At 42.4% G+C, this 15271-nt stretch overlaps 1 long non-coding RNA gene across 2 annotated transcripts; it reads left to right on the top strand.

Annotated features, from left to right (window-relative positions):
* Positions 1-2562: 2562 nt before the first annotated feature.
* LOC132407401 (uncharacterized) lies at positions 2563-15271 on the top strand. Of its 2 annotated transcripts, none has more exons than XR_009516468.1 (3): positions 2563-2619; positions 7543-7589; positions 14104-15271. It is a non-coding gene; the product is annotated as an uncharacterized LOC132407401 (long non-coding RNA). The 2 variants fall into 2 exon arrangements; XR_009516467.1 differs by lacking the exon at positions 14104-15271 and adding an exon at positions 8482-12887 and having other exon boundaries at positions 2604-2619.

The raw sequence follows: 15271 nt of genomic DNA, 5'->3' as shown, positions 1-15271 counted from the left end.
AAACGTCATTAATTTTTAATGTGCACAATTTACTCAAAGAAGATGTAAAATGCAGGAACTAAATTCAATTACTTCCTTCAAAACTGTACACAGCACATGGAGACATTTTATTACCAAGTATCTTTTGTTTGCCTCTCTTCCCAATGTAATTGTGTTTTCATCTCGTTGTTGTCATGTTTGTCACTGTTTTCCTTTGAGTAAAGTACCAGCAAGAGCTGTATCTATGATTCAAGATTCAAGATTGTTTAATGTCATTTTCAGGACACAAGTGTAAAGGGGAACAAAATAATTGTTACTCCCAAATCCGATGCAGCACATAAAAAAAATGAAAAGATAAAGAACACAATAATTTAAAAAACACATTAAATAGAAATACATACGTAGATTACACACGGTCTTAGGCACATGTAAAAAGATTCTATAATGTGAAGATGCTTTCAAAATTAATGAAATGAAGTTTCTAAATATCAAAAAAATTACTATGAAGAGCAGTATACAGTAAAACAAATTAGATCAGCTTTTAGTGTGACCACTCTTTAAAACTACATCAATTCTTTTAGGTGCACTGCCACACAGTTTTATAAGAAAATTGGCTGATAGGTTGCTCCAAGCATCTTGGAGAACTTGCCATAATTGTTCTGCAGACTTCAGCTATCTCGCTTGCTTCTGTCACTCCAGGTAATCCCGGACAGTCTTAATGATATTGAGATCAAGGCTCTGTGGAGGCTATGCTATCTGAAACAATATATTAAAAAAAGTCTAGGGTACCTAAGACACTTGTATATAGATTGATCGTATGTCCATTAAGCAACACTAGACGCAGGAGTGTCTGTACATAAGGTGACTCTGACGGGAAAAGATAAAGTAGTGGCAGTGGGGGTATGAAGGTATTGATCAGCCTTACTGCTTGCGTCTTCTGATTTAATTACTTCCGAGTTTCTTTACTACAGACATCTGCATGTCAGTTTTCTTTGAGTTCACTGTTTGAAATTGTTCACTCTGGGGTTTCTTTCTTCTGCGCAGTGAGCAAAATAATTGACTGCCTCTCAAGCAATGAATCCCAAGCCCAGCTTTTCAAGATCCAAACTCTTCTTGAAAGGGAAATTGCAGCTCGTTTTATTGCACAATGAACCCAATTGTAGCATCCTGTTGTAAATGAAGATAAAATAATGGAATTCTAGAAAAAAAAACTAGAAAACACAGGAACATTCAGCTGACCAGTTAGTATCCGCAGAAAGGAAAATGCCGATAACATATTTGGTTTTTATTTTGTGTAGATCACTCAACGAAAGTCTTTCCTGAAGAAAACTGTTCAAAATAAACTGCAGGTCAGGCAGCATCTGTGGAGAGAAAGCAAAGATCGCTGGCGTTGTGCAGGGCACTAACTACCTGTTTGGTTTATTTACCTCTACAAATAGTACTTACAGCATTTAGAGCAACACACACAAAATACTGGAGAAACACTGCAGGTCAGGTAGCATCTATGGAGAGGAGTAAAGGCTGATTCTCTCCATAGAGGCTGCCCAACCTGCTGAGTTCCTCCACATTTTGTGTGTGTTACTCTGGATTTCCAGCATCTGCAGTATGTCCTGTGTTCTCTTACAACACACTCCGTGTTTATTACAGATGTCCAGATGCCTAGCATCTTCAGTGTCTGCTTTTATATAAATATTCTGTATGTTTGGCTTCTTTTTATGTTATTCTGTCTAGATATTGAAAATGGTGTAATGTGAACAAAATTACCAGAGACACACTGAAGTTAGTGGATACAGAGTGTTTTATTCAACAATATGAGATACTCTTGGAGGAAGAGGCATCTCGACCCAATACTAGGTGATACTTTTATATGCTAAAGATCAAAGGGAACAACAGGTTATGATGCATCTACAATGCTTCCTTTGAATTACATATAGTTTCACACATTTCCTTTTTCACACCCACACTCCAGGCACCCAAATTGAATGTTAATCAGCATTGTCTGATTTGATATCAACTACTGGAAAACTATTGTTCAGGGCTGAATTCTAAATTCCATCTGCAATCCATTCTCGAATCTGAAGGGTGGCTGCTGTTGAACTTGATATTTGTAATATACCCTAACTTCAGAATATGCTCGGACGTATAACATTGCTCACTCTAGTTATTGAAAATATGAAGTCAATGATATTTAAAGATGAGAATAAGAAGCTACAAAAATAACACGAACTATGCATAAATTAATGATTAAACCATTGAACGGATATGGCGCCAGGGTAGCGTAGTGGATAGCACGGCACTATTACAGCTCAGAGTGTCGGAGTTCGGATCACCTGTAAGGTGCCTGTACTTCCTCCCTGCAGAACGTGTGGGTTTTCTCCGGGTGTCCTGGTTTCCTCCCACAGTCCAAAGACGTACCGGTTGGTAAGTTCCTTGGCCATTGTCTCATGATTAGGCAAGGGTTAAATTGGGGGCTGCTGGGGGTTGCGACTCAAAGGACTGGAATGTACACTGTATTGCAATAAAATAAATTGATTTATTAATGCAGATACTCTTTTCTTTATTCAGTCCTTTCCAGGATCATCATGGAAATGAAGGTAGCTGCTTATATAAACATTTTTCCAAAGATGTCCTTCATGTGCTGTAAGTTATTCCCAAAAAAAAACTTTTTTTCTTGTAAGGTTTAGTGTCTGTTCACACAAATTCAGTACCAGAGAAGTCTAAACTGGTTTCTGAAACATGGGGGGGGGGGGTGTCTTAAAATTTAAATGAAACTGCCAAAGAGCTAAGTAAACATCCTCAACAAAGCATGTGGAAAGTTGATCTGCACAGAGGGACTCTAGATGCAATGTGATTTTATCCGGCTGTCCTGTCGTTCATTGAAGGCATCACCTACAACAAAGCTTGCAAGAAGATGATCAGCCCAGATGGACCCCAGTTGCAACATGATTCTACCTGGCGAAAGGGGCAGTCTTTGGCCAGCACACTTCATGCTTCCTTATATCTTGGGATGGAGAAACAACAAGTTACTGAGGTATTGCTGGTAGTTGCTGCTCTTCTGAATTGACTATTTTATTAGATACAACTATACAATTGTTTGTTAATGTAAATATCTAATCGGACAATCTTGTGGCAGCAACTCAATGCATAAAAGCATGCAGACTCTGGAATGGTTGTTGGTGCCAGACAGGGTGATTTGATTTTCTCAGAAACTGGGATTCTCACACACAACGGTCTCTAAAGTTTACAAAGAATGGTGCGAGAAACAAAAAATACCCAATGAGTGGCAGTTCTGTGGGTGAAGTGAAAGGTCGGAGGAGAACGGCCGGACTGGTTAAAGCAGACAGGAAGATGACAGTAACTCAAATGACCATGCATTACAACAGTGGTGTGCAGAAGAGCATCTCTGAACACACAACACGTTGAAGCTTGAAGTGGACGGGCTACAGCAGCAGAAGACCACATCGGATTTCACTCCTGCGGCTCCTTCATCAGGTTCACTCCTGCACTTACTAACGTGGTCACTGAGTGTACTTGCTCTTGGGAGCCCAATGCAGCGTATGTTTTGCAGATATGATGCACCAACACACCTTGTACTGGTAGAGTGCATTTAGAAAATTGGCCAAAGTAGCAAGAGATGAACCAACATACACAAAATGCTGCAGGAACTCAGCAGGTCAGGCAGCGTCTATGGGAAACAGCAGTCGACATTTCAGGCTGAAACCCTTCTGCAGGATGTGGAAAAATGCTGAGAAGCAGATTTAAAAGGTGGGGGGGGGGGGAGGGGAGAGAAACACCAGGCGATTCGTGAAACCTGGAGGGGGAGGGATGATGTTGATGCTGGAAAGTTGATTGGTGAAAGAGACAGAAGGCCGTGGAAGAAAGAAAAAGGGGAAGGAGCACCAGAGGGAGGCGATAGGTGTACATGGCTGTGGTAGCAGATCTGGATAAGCGCGCGGACATAGAGTTGGAGACCAGCGGGGATCACAGTGGGGGAGCATTTCACTGAACTCCCATTGAAGGGAAGATTTAAACTTCTTCAGGGTAGGCATCCCTGGAAGGGACTTCACAGTGTAGTAATCAAATCACAAACAAGAGAAAATCTGCAGATGCCGGAAAGCCAAGCAACACACACAAAATGCTGGAGAATGAAGTGTAAGTATTACAAATTTGAACAGCTGCCATTTGAAAAGTAGCTGTGGAAATATAGTGCTTAAAAAACTTGACATAATTCCCACTGAGATAGTTGTGATGTAACAAAATAAAAAGGGATTTTTAAAAAAAAACTTATTCATTCACAAATATGGCATACTAATGGACCAATGGCCATAGGCTATCCAATTATACCCATGTGACCCATTAACCCACTTTGGATTGTGGGAGGAAATCCTCACAGTCCGTAAGACTATAAGACCATAACATATAGGAGCAGAATTAGGCCATTTGGCCCATCGAGTCTGCTCTGCCATTTTACCATAGTTGATCTACTTTCCCTCTCAGCTCCAATCTCTTGCCTTCTCCCTGCATCCATTCATGCCCTGAAAATCAAGAATCTGTCACCCTCTGCCTTAAATATACCCAGTGATCTTTGCTGCCTATGGCAAAGAATTCCACAGGCCCATCGCCCTACCGCTAAAGAAATTCCTCCTCATCTCCATTCTAAAATGGACATCCCTCTATTCTGAGCTGTGTCCTCTGGTCAGACTCCCCCACCATAGGAAACATCCTCTCCACACCCATTCCACTGAGGCCTTTCAACATTCAATAGGTGTCAATGAGGTCATTCCTCATTCTACTGAAGGGGGTAAACGTACAAACTCCTTACAGACAGCAGTGCGTGGATAAGATGGGCTGAGGGGGCATGTTTCTGTAATTGGTTGACTTGGATGAAATAGGCCGAGGGGCACGTTTCAATGCTTTATAACTCTAGGCACTCTATAGATGTGACATGGTTTCAAAGTCTTCTTCACTGGTAATCTCTTACGCCTTCCATTAGCTGACACAGCCTAGCTGGCGACAGAAAGGTATTGGCCCTTTTTGTTTCTTTCCTTGTCTGGCAGTTTTTGGTTTTGTTGATGTTTTGAATGAAACGATTGCCTGAACGAAGGCACCATGTGCTTGAGAGGGCAGGGGTCGTCTGTTCTTGCCACTTAGGGAAGGGACTTTGCGTACCCACCAGTCCAGGAACGGGGTCCACGACAGTACCACCAGCTCTTCAGCTGACACAACTAGCAGAGATTCAAAAGGTCAATGATCAGAGTTCAAAGTAAATTTTATCATCAAAATACATATATGTCACCATATACAACCCTGAGATTCATTTTCCTGTTAGCATACTCAGCAAATCTATAGCATAGTAACTATAACAGGGTCAATGAAAGATCAACTAGAGTGCAGAAGACAACAAACTGGGCAAATGAAAATATAAATAAATAACGAGAACATGAACACGATAAAGAGTCCTTAAAGTGAGATCATTGGTTGTGGGAACATCTCAATGGATGGCAAGTGAGCATAGTTCTCCCCTTTGTTCAAGAGCCTGATGGTTGTGGGGTAATAACTGTTCTTGAACCTGGTGATGTGAGTCCTGTACCTTCTACCTGATAACAGCAGCGAGAAGAGAGCATGACCTGGCTGGTGAGGATCTCTGATGATAGATGCTGCCTTCCTTTGACAACGTTTTACGTAGACGTGCTCAGTGGTTGGGAGGGATTTACCTGCGATGGACTGGGCCGAATCCACTACCTTTTCTGCCTCATTGACTCGATCTTGAGCGATTCCCCGGTACTCCACCTTTCTCCCACGTCATAAATGCTCAGATTGGTAGACCAATCCATGGAGAGTTGCTGTGAAGGAAGGGGAAAGAGACGGCAGGGGAGTTTAGTGGGGGAATAGGATTACTCTGAAAACTGACCTCAGTCAATGGGCCATTTGACCTCTTTCTTTGCCTTTATGGAATAGGCAAGAAACCAAACATTTTATCATTTTGGCCTTTCGAGGAGCAGAATGAGAGACTGAGAGAAACGGATTTACAAAGAAGAAACATAAAGGATAAAAAACGTAGTTAGGCAACCTGTTTTTATATAAAGGTATTTTCTTGGGAAGTGAATTCTGCTGGAAAAGCCAACTTGGAATGTCCACCCCTGAATATCTTGGCCGGCTGGGCCTCCTGGAGAGCAATGTAGAGGGTCAAGTACACGGGTTAGGCTGGAGTCCCGTACAGAGCAGATGGCAGATTTCTGCCTCCTGAGGATTATTGGTGAACAAGGCAGGTTTTTAACTGAAAAGCTGGTGGTTTCATGGACACATATGTTTACTTCCTACTTGAATTTGGATTCTCCATGGTGGTATTTGTATATCTCCAGACCAAATGTCTGGCTCATTACACAATACCACTAACCTAACCAGTAAGTGTAGAAATTAAAATGTACAACTAACATAAGACAAAGACGTGTGTGTCAACATGCAATGAGAGGAGCTAATGTACGCAGAGATAGAAAGTAGAGACAGAGTGCGAAAGGACTTGAAATCTGTTAGGGTGGATGGGAATATTTTTCATGAGGAGGATGGTGAGTATATGGAATGAGCTGCCAGAGGAAGTGATTGAGGCTTCTTTTCAAATTTCTACACGTTCCGTGGAGAGCATTCTGTCAGACTGCATCACTGTCTGGTACGGGGGAGAGGGGGTGGGGGGGGGGGGGAGTTACTGCACAGCATCAAAATAAGCTGCAGAGAGTTGTAAACTTAGTCGGCTCCATCACAGGTGCTAGTCTCCGTAATATCCAGAACATCTTCACGGAGCAATAGCTCAAAAAGGTGCCATTCATCATTAAGGACCCCCCCCCCCCCGCCCAATTGCCCAGGTCATGCCCGGTTCTCATTGCCACCATCAGGGAGGAGGTACAGGAGCCTGAAGGCACACACTCAACGAATCAGGAACAGCTTCTTCCTCTCTGCCATCCAATTTCTGAATGGACATTGAACCCATAAACACTACCTCACAACTGTTTTATTTCTATTTTTGCAATACTTATTTAAGTTAACTATTTAATAAATATATACTTCCTGTAGTTCACATTTTTTCTATTATTGCACTGCACTGCTGCCACAAAGACAACAAGTGTCATGACATATGGAGGTGATATTAAACCCGATTCTGATTTACTAAGCACTTGGATAAGTAGATGGCAGGGCGGCATTTAGACAGATATGGGTCAAACACAGAAACTTGGGATTAGTGGGTTGGGCGCAATGTCAGCATGGACTGGTTGAAAGAGTGTGTAACCAGACTGCATCGCTCTGTGACTTGCTGAGATGCAAAAGCCTTGTATATCCGCAGAAAGCAATGCTTCCCCCAGAGTCTGTGTGGCAAACGTGCATTCAATTCCCCCTCCCCCAGAAGGTAGGAACTTTGTGCAGAGGATTCCCATACAGGGAGAGGCCCGGCAAAACTGGTAACACCACACCCGCCATCTTGATGGGCACTGATGACAGCCATTTATAGCCAAGGTAGAACTTGGTGAATTGTCTATGAAGGTTAATGGATGATTTTATTCACTACTGTAGGTGATAAAAACAAACTGAGAACCACATGAACCGATGGAGTTCATCAGGTGAGTTTACCCCGTGATTTTTAATTTGATTCACTTCTCAATTCGTGGGTGTTGCTGGAAAGACCAGCATTTGAGAAGGTGTCCCTGACCTTCTTTCATGAAACAGTGGAGGGAATTCTGAGAGTAAGATCCAGAGGCAATGAAGGACAGGTGACATACCTCCACGGCATGGGAGTCTGAGGGGAACATACAGAATGTGGTGGCCCCACGTCTCTGCTTGCCTTTTCCTTCTTAGTGCTGGAGGGAGATGCTGTTGCAATAACCCGGGCAGGCTATTCTAGAAGTGGTACTTTTATTAATAGGGTCATAAAGCACTACAGCACAGATGCGGGCCATTTGGCCCATCTAGTTCATGCTGAACCCTTAGAATAATCCCATCAACCTGCACCTGAACCATGCCCCCCCATCCATCCTTGTTTTCCCCTCATACATTTCACCTTTCATCTTTAACCCTTGACCTAATCCCACCCAACCTCAGTGGGAAAAGCCTGTTTGTATTTGTCCTGTCTACAGCCCTCATAATTCTGTACACCACTATCAAATCTGCCCTCATTCTCCTACGGTCCGCAGAATAAAGTTGTAAACTATACAACCTTTCCCTATAACTTAGGTTCTCAAGTCCTGGCAGCAGCCTTGTAGTGGTCCCAGATGGAATATATCGTGGCAATGATTCCTCTGGCTGAGGGAATGAATGTTTGAGGTGAAGGGATTTACATCTCCCAAACCAGCTGCAGATTCTAAAATTCTCTTTCAGAACACAAGATCTCAGGGAAAGGGTAAACAATTGTGAAGTGCTTTCAAAACCCTTTCACGAACTGAACAACTCGTCTTGAATTTAGTAGCTTAAGAGAGCTGCTTTGGATTCTGATTTAGATTTGTTCATTTATCGCAGCTACATCGAAACATACAGTGAAATGTGAAAAGTGTTGTTTGCGTTATCAATCACACAACCCAAGCAAGTGTTGCTACACATTCCGGTACCAATAAAACATGCCCGCGATGCTCAACAGCAACAATAATGAAGCAACATCAAAACAATTTCCTTTCCACCCAGGCCTCCAAACCTAGGGGAGGCCCTGTGGTGAACTACATATACCTGTCTGGACATGCACCCCCCCCCCCCCCACTGACTGCTCCTGTGGCTCCTCCCACGGACCCCGGTATAAAGGCGATTGGAGACACTGCTCCTCCCTCAGTCTCCAGGATGTAGTGTGGTGGTCACTTCCTGCCAGCCAATAAAAGCCTATATCTCGCCTCACGTCTCCGAGAGTTATTGATGGTGCATCAGGCCCCCTCCAGACCTCCAGCCTCCGGAGGACTCACAATCCTCGGGCTTTCGACTCACTCGGTAAATTTTCAATTTCCAAAAGCCAAAGACTTAAGAACTCTCAGGCATCCGCATATAACTTGATTATGAAAATCTGCTTATGTTTCCAGAAACAAACTTATAACCACCTCACTGGCATGTGAACCCCATTTCCATGGAATGGTTTAGCACCTGCCCATGGCCGTCCCTGATGGTGCAATCGTTCTGCCAGATATTCACACTTGGAGCATCTGGATCACTGGACATTACATGAAGAAATGACAACAAGAATTACTGAGTAGGAACCCATCTCTTTTAAAGTTTGAATCTGGTTGATAATAGTGTATTTTAAATTGGAGCAGTCAGAGAATTCTCCCCTTTGAATGACAGCTAAATTCCAAGAATTTAGAATTAAAATTAAAAGCACTGGATCCTTTTCTTAAGCTAAATTCTATTATATATAGTGAATGTTTTCATGAACCAAGAGGTTGATAGGATAAGAACAGCAGAGCACAGGAACAGATCCTCCTTGAAATTAGATTTGTTGATGATACTACGCTGATTGGCCTAATTCAAACAATAATGAAGCAGCCTACAGAGAGGAAGTCATCACCCTGACAGAGTGGTGTCAAGAAAACAACCTCTCCCTCAATGTCACAAACACAAAGGAGCAGGTTGTTGACTGCAGGAGGAATGGAGACAGGCTAACCCCTATTGACACTGGGATTGAGAGGGTGAACAGCTTTAAATTCCTCAGCATACTCATTACTAAGGATCTAACAAGGCCTGTACATACTGGTTGTGTAGTTTTTTTTAAAAAAGCACAACAGCGCCTCTTTCACATCAGACAGTTGAAGTAGTTTGGTGTGGGCACCAAAATCCCAAGAACTTTCTACAGGGGCACGACTGAGAGCATCCTGACTGGCTGCATCACTGCCTGGTATGGGAACTGTACTTCCCTCAATCGCAGGGCACTGCAGAGAGTGGTGCAGGCGGCCAAGTGCATCTGTTGATGTGAACTTCCCATGATTCAGGACATTTACAAAGACAGCTGTGTGAAAAGGGCCCGAAGGATAATTGGGGACCCAAGTCACCCCAACCACAATCTATTCCAGCTGCTACCATCTAGGAAACAGTTTTGCAGCATAAAAGCCAGGACCAACAGGCTCCGGGACAGCTTCTTCCACCAGGCCATCAGACTGACTAAATCATGCTGTTGTATTGCATTTCTATGTTACATTGACTGTCCTGTTGTACATACTATTTATTATAAATTACTATAAATTGCACATTTAGATGGTACGTAACTCAAAGGTTTTTACTCCTCATGTATATGAAGGATGTAAGTAATGAAGACAATTCAATTCAATATTGTGTGGTACTAATTATGCCGGTAATCAAACATTTGTCTAAACCAGGGATTCCCAACCTGCAATCCCAACCAGACTCTTCACTTAATGAGAGGTCTATAGCATAAAAAAATTGTGAACCCCAATCTCAACTAATCCCTTTTGCCTCTACAGTGTCCATAACCCTTCATTTTCAGCACATAGGGATGTTTAAATACCCCTGTTCTGTTTGCCTCTGCTACCAGCCCTGACACCATTCACTCTGTGGGCGTGTACATATACTTTTGCACAGTGTTGCAGTAATTTTATGGATTGCACCGTGCTGCTGCAAAAACAAACTTTGTGATACATGTGAGAGATGATAAACCTGACCCTGATATGGGTCTCTACTGTGGACTGAGTGGGAAGGGGGAATTAAAGTTGGGAAAAGGGGAAGAGAGAGAGGAGGGAGCAAGAAGCACCAAAGAGACATTCTGCAAAGATCGATAAACCAATTGGTTGGAATCAAATGCCCTTGCCTGGTGTCTCAGGGCTGGGTGTGTTGGCACCAGCTTCTGGCACTCCTCCTCTGCCACCTGTCCCACCCACCTCTGGCAGTGCTCCACCCTCGTCATTCCCAACATACGTTTACAAACTCACTCTCTGCTCCACGCTGACAAAAACAGCACTGTGCAAAAGCCTTAGGTGCCGCAGTTATAGAACCTTCATTCAGGAGTGTCAGGCTTGATTTCAGCCTCTTCCGGTTGCTCACCGCTTCCTCACATCCCCTGGTCTCAGTGTTCCACTAACTCAGTTACGGAGCGTCCAGAGCTCCGACGATCCACAACCCTCTAAGCATGAGAAAGGGCGGGTAGGGGCTTGTTTCACTGTAGTCTGGCTTTGTTGTTGATGATGATGAACAGTGTGGGAATCTGTTCTGTGGCAACACTTGCCCCCAGCACGTCTTCAGCTGTGTTACCTCAAACGATTCATTTCACTGTAGGTCTTGGTGTAATAAGGAGATGAACCGGAACTTCTCAGAAATATTCAACCCCGCATCCTGGAGGGTGTCTCCTAGTTCTTACGGCTTTGGAATCAGAGTCAGGTTTAATATCACCGGCATATGTCATGAAATTTGTTAACTTTATGGCAGCAGTACAATGAAATACATGATAAATATGGAAAAATAGCTGAATTAAAGTATATATATAGAACCATAGAACATTACAGCACAGAAACACGCCTTTTGGCCCTTCTTGGCTGTGCTGTGCCATTTTTCTGCCTAGTCCCACTGACCTGAACCTGGCCCATATCCCTCCGAACCCCTCTCATCCATGTACCTGTCCAAGTTTTTCTTAAATGTTATAAGTGAGCCCGCATTTACCACTTCATCTGGCAGCTCATTCCACACTCCCACCACTGTGTGTGAAGAAGCCCCCCCCCCATGTTCCCTTTAAACTTTTCCCCTTTCACCCATGTCCTCTGGTTTTTTTCTCCCCCAGCCTCAGTGGAAAAAGCCTGCTTGCATTCACTCTATCTATACCCATCATAATTTTATATACCTCTATCAAGTCTCCCCTTACTCTTCTATGCTACAGGGAATAAAGTCTTAACCTATTCAACCTTTCTTGGTAACTCAGTTTCTCAAGTCCTGGCAAAATCCTTGTAAACCTTCTCTGCACTCTTTCAACCTTATTAATAGCCTTCCTGTATTTCAGTGACCAAAACTGCACACAATACTCCAAATTCGGCCTCACCAATGCCTTATACAACCTCACCATAACATTCCAACTCTTATACTCAATACTTCGATTTATAAAGGCCAATGTACCAAAAGCTTGCTTTACTATCCTATCTACCTGTAATGCTACTTTTAGGGAATTATGTATCTGTATTCCCAGATCCCTCTGTTCTACTACACTCCTCAGTGTCCTACCATTTACCTTGTATGTTCTACCTTGGTTTTTCCTTCCAAAGTGTAATACCTCACACTTGTCTGTATTAAACTCCATCTGCCATTTTTCAGCCCAGATCCCTCTGCAAGCTTTGAAAACCTTCCTCACTGTCCACTACACCTCCAATCTTTGTATCATCAGCAAATTTGCTGATCCAATAGTAAATATGTATAATATTACATATGTGTATAGTAAATAGTTAAATTGAGCTAAGTAGTGCAAAAACAGAGATTTAAAATAAGTAGTGAGGTAGAGTACATGGACTCTATGTCCATTCAGAAATTGGATAGCAGAAGGGAAGAAGCTGATCTGTGTTTTCAGTTTTTTACTTGTGTTGCAAATTCACCTTATGCTAAATGTCAATCTTCTAGAATATATTTAATTATTTGTTAATTTATTGTGGTAACATTACTTTACATACTGTGTTGTGCATACTAGCCTGGAGGAACGTTGTTTTGTTTGACAGTATACATGTGTACAGTTTAATGACCATAAAGCTCAACTTGAAAATTAGATGCAACTTTCACACCTCTCCTTGACCAGTGACTGCCCCCTACTGTCGTCCTCTCCAGCACAATAAGGTTTACATTTAGATAGGGAAAGGCTTTGTTGAAATGCTGCTCTGTAAACTGCAGCTTATAGGAGCCTGAAATATTGCTTGCCAGCAGATAACAATTTACAGATTGTAATGCTCATTTACCTTTTAGTTTGAGGGGTCTTTGTGTGCAAATTGATGGCTGCATTTTCTTGGCCCTGTAGCAACAAAGGAGGCTTGTAAATTCACTTGTTTTCTTTCTAACGCTGGATCCTGTAAGGTTTTAGTTTCACCTGAAGGTCAGTGTGCACTAGAAGATTGGCTGCATTTCAATTCACTTCATGCCGTGCAACATATCCAGGAAGGAATGTTGCCAGAGGCTTAACCCTTTAATGGGTAATTAAAGGGAAAGTACCCAAACCCTTGCCATCACCGTTTCATGTGCAATATTAAAAAAGGCAAAGATAACATATTAAATTTAGGACAATACCAAAGATAAATATTGGTACAAAATTAACAAACACTGAGAAACATCTGAACAATAGCTTAAGATCAGGAACATCTTTCTCCTTAGAGAACAGAGCATCAGTCCGAAAACCTTTTGGGAGATTGATCTAAAACAGGTGGCCCTGAAGTACCTTGGAGTGCACTAATGACAAAAGAAGTGGCATTATTGTATCTCTGTGAAGGACGTGTTTTAATTAACACTTCAGAACTATGGCCTGCTTGAATCAATCTTCACTGTTCAATCAGTGTAATCACATTTAATCGTATCATAAACTGCCTCTTTGTTTTCCTACTATAATTCACCAGGTTTCAATAAAAAGAGAATTTAAGCATCTTGTCCTTGCTCTCTGTAAATCTTATTAGAGCTTCATGAATGCATTCTGCACAGTTTTGTGAATCCCTGATTAGGTTTCCTTACATCCATTTACTGATGAATTCACCATGGAAACGCACCAGCTCCATAAGTACTTCAGCATTACACTGTCAGCAGAGTTCTTGAATTACTATAGCCCACGTTCTGAGGGCTCAATCACAGGAGTTAGGCAGCTTAACAAAGCTGCAAATGGTCCACTTCAGGGAGTAAACAATATCAGTTTGTCTGTAGGAGAACCAGAGATCACCTTGGCGCATCATTCCAAGAGCATCAGAGCCTTAATCCACTCTCCATTTCCCCCACTGCCTCTGCCAACTGGAGTGGAAGCAATCAGAATCCTCATTTTAAGATTTTAAAAAATTACTGCAAATTCTTTGTATTTTTCTTTGCGCAGAATGATAATTGAGAATGGCATGCTGTAGCCTTAGGATTTGTATTAATTTCAACTCTGGTTATTACTGCTGGACAATTACGAAAATCTATCTTCTGAATTTGTCTTTTTTCACTCAGATTTGTTCATCCTTTTGAAATTACTCAAGCTTAGCCTTTCAATTGACCATGGCAGCCCATCATACTTGAAATGGACAGAGGACGCCATGCCGGAAGAATGACCCCACATCTGGTTTGCTTGTAAAATTGTTAAAGTGTTTAGTTTTCTTAACAATGGCTCTTTATATAGAAACAGAAAACCTGTAGCACAATACAGGCCCTTAATCCCACAATGCTGTGCCGAACATGTACTTACTTTAATAATTACCTGGGGTAACGCATAGCCCTCGATTTTTCTAAGCTCCATGTTACAGGAGCAGAATAGGACATCTGGCCATGGAGAGCTGCATCACCATCTTTTTTTTTGGGGGGGGGGGGCTACTGCACAGGATTGAAGTAAGCTGCAGAATTGTAGGCTCAGTCAGCTCCATCATGGGCAATGGCCTCCATAGTATCCAAGGCATCTTCAAGGAGTGATGGCCCAAAAAGACGGCATCCATCATTCAGGACCCCCATCACCCAGGTCATGCCTTGTTCTCGTTGCTGCCATCAGGAAGGAGGTACAGAAGCCCAAAAGCACACACTCAGCGATTCAGGAACAGCTTCTTTTCCTCTGCCATCTGATTTCTGAATGGACATTGAACCTGTGAATACTACCTCACGACTTTTTAATTTCTATTTTTGTGCCACTTATCGTAATTCACATTTTTTTGTAATTATAAATTGCATCGTGCTGCTGCAATCACAACATATTTCACAACCTACATTAGTGTTTTTGAAACTGATTCTGATCAAGCCTGCTCCAACAAGGCTGATTTATACCGTATTTCTCTCCCAACCCCATTCTTCTTCCTTCTCCTTGTAATCCTTAACATCATTACTAACTACTACTCCCTGCGATATGACTTATCAACCTCCACTTTATATATACTCAATCACTTGGCCTTCACAGCCCGTGACAATGAATTGCACAGAATCACCACTCTCTAGCTAAAGAAACTCCCCCTCAGCTCTGTTCTGAAGGGACATGCTTGTACTCGGAGTCCGTGGCTTCGATCCTAGACTGGAAGTGTCATTTCCAAACCCACTATGATCATCACCAAATATCGTGAAGGTAAGTAGGGATAAATGTTCTGGTCTCACATAAGAAAGAAAAGGTTTGTGAGGTTATGGAATTGGAAAAACCTAT

This window comes from Hypanus sabinus, chromosome 18 (genome assembly GCF_030144855.1).
Source record: "Hypanus sabinus isolate sHypSab1 chromosome 18, sHypSab1.hap1, whole genome shotgun sequence".
Lineage (NCBI taxonomy): Eukaryota > Metazoa > Chordata > Chondrichthyes > Myliobatiformes > Dasyatidae > Hypanus > Hypanus sabinus.
This window is presented reverse-complemented; position numbering and strand designations above follow the sequence as displayed.